This window comes from Perissodus microlepis, chromosome 22 (assembly GCF_051167445.1).
Source record: "Perissodus microlepis isolate ML-2025 ecotype Zambia chromosome 22, ASM5116744v1, whole genome shotgun sequence".
Lineage (NCBI taxonomy): Eukaryota > Metazoa > Chordata > Actinopteri > Cichliformes > Cichlidae > Perissodus > Perissodus microlepis.
The window spans coordinates 52,501-55,000 of record NC_140481.1 but is presented as its reverse complement, the minus strand read 5'-3'; positions in this window follow the sequence as shown (position 1 = coordinate 55,000).

Genomic DNA, 2,500 nt, shown 5'->3' with positions numbered 1-2,500 from the left:
ACTTTGCGCAGAAACACTTTGCCACACACACACACACACTCCTCGTGCCTATGGTACGACAACTTTTCTTCGTGCCCCTGGTACTCTGACCAGAAACACTTTGCCACACACACACACACACACACACTCTTGCCTATGGTACGACAACTTTTCTTCGTGCCCCTGGTACTCTGCGCAGAAACACTTTGCCACACACACACACACACACACACACACACACACACACACACACACACACACACACACTCCTCGTGCCTATGGTACGACAACTTTTCTTCGTGCCCCTGGTACTTTGCGCAGAAACACTTTGCCACACACACACACACTCCTCGTGCCTATGGTACGACAACTTTTCTTCGTGCCCCTGGTACTCTGACCAGAAACACTTTGCCACACACACACACTCCTCTTGCCTATGGTACGACAACTTTTCTTCGTGCCCCTGGTACTCTGCGCAGAAACACTTTGCCACACACACACACACACACACACACTCCTCGTGCCTATGGTACGACAACTTTTCTTCGTGCCCCTGGTACTCTGCGCAGAAACACTTTGCCACACACACACACACACACACACACACACACTCCTCGTGCCTATGGTACGACAACTTTTCTTCGTGCCCCTGGTACACCGCGCAGAAACACTTTGCCACACACACACACACACACTCCTCGTGCCTATGGTACGACAACTTTTCTTCGTGCCCCTGGTACGCTGCTCAGCAGCACTTTGCCACACACACTCCTCCTCGTGCATATGGTATGACAGCTTTTCCACATGCCCCTGGTACACTGACCAGAAACACTTTGCCACCTCCGCTGTACGCACCCTCCTCCCTAGCTAATTTGCGATCTCCCCCACCTCCAGGGGGCCCCGGGGTCCACCATGACAACTCCCTGACTCCCTTACGGCGGAACAAGATGCATGCTGCTCCACTGGCCCTGCTACTGTTGTGTCTCCATTTGGCCGAGGGGGTGAGTCGGCCTCCTGTCTCCCTTACGGTCGAAAAAGATGTGCTGCTGGTGCAATGGCACACTTTGCCACACACTCCTCGTGCCTATGGTACGACAACTCCCTTACGGTCGAAAAAGATGTGCTGCTGGTGCACTGGCCCTGCTGCTACTCACATCGAGCGTGGACCTGGACCTCCAGCAGGCCCCAGGGACCTACATCACACCTTGCTCTTGTCTCCCTTACAGCTGAAAAAGGTCCATGCTTGTGCACTGGCCCTGCTGAAATTCCCCCTCCATTTAGCCGAGGCAGTGAGTCGGCCTCCTGTCTCCCTTACGGTCGAAAAAGATGTGCTGCTGGTGCAATGGCACACTTTGCCACACACTCCTCGTGCCTATGGTACGACAACTCCCTTACGGTCGAAAAAGATGTGCTGCTGGTGCACTGGCCCTGCTGCTACTCACATCGAGCGTGGACCTGGACCTCCAGCAGGCCCCAGGGACCTACATCACACCTTGCTCTTGTCTCCCTTACAGCTGAAAAAGGTCCATGCTTGTGCACTGGCCCTGCTGAAATTCCCCCTCCATTTAGCCGAGGCAGTGAGTCGGCCTCCTGTCTCCCTTACGGTCGAAAAAGATGTGCTGCTGGTGCAATGGCACACTTTGCCACACACTCCTCGTGCCTATGGTACGACAACTCCCTTACGGTCGAAAAAGATGTGCTGCTGGTGCACTGGCCCTGCTGCTACTCACATCGAGCGTGGACCTGGACCTCCAGCAGGCCCCAGGGACCTACATCACACCTTGCTCTTGTCTCCATTACAGCTGAAAAAGATCCATGCTTGTGCACTGGCCCTGCTGAAATTCCCCCTCCATTTGGCCGAGGCAGTGAGTCGGCCTCCTCTCTCCTTTACGGTCGAAAAAGATGTGCTGCTGGTGAACTGGCCATTGCGGCTACTCACATCGAGCATGGCCCTTGCCCTCCAGCAGGCCCCGGGGACCCACATACTCCTCTGCTCTAATCCCCCACTAGCTTTCCTTCTCCTGCAGTTACCCTCCACCACATATCCAGCATGGCCCTTGCCCTCCAGCAGGCCCCGGGGACCCACATACTCCTCTGCTCTAATCCCCCACTAGCTTTCCTTCTCCTGCAGTTACCCTCCACCACATATCCAGCATGGCCCTTGACTTCCAGCAGGCCCCGGGGACCCACATCCTCCCCTGCTCTAGTCCCCCACTAGCTTTCCTTCTCCTGCAGTTACCCTCCACCACATATCCAGCATGGCCCTTGCCCTCCAGCAGGCCCCGGGGACCCACATACTCCTCTGCTCTAATCCCCCACTAGCTTTCCTTCTCCTGCAGTTACCCTCCACCACATATCCAGCATGGCCCTTGCCCTCCAGCAGGCCCCGGGGACCCACATACTCCTCTGCTCTAGTCCCCCACTAGCTTTCCTTCTCCTGCAGTTACCCTCCACCACATATCCAGCATGGCCCTTGACTTCCAGCAGGCCCCGGGGACCCACATACTCCTCTGCTCTAGTC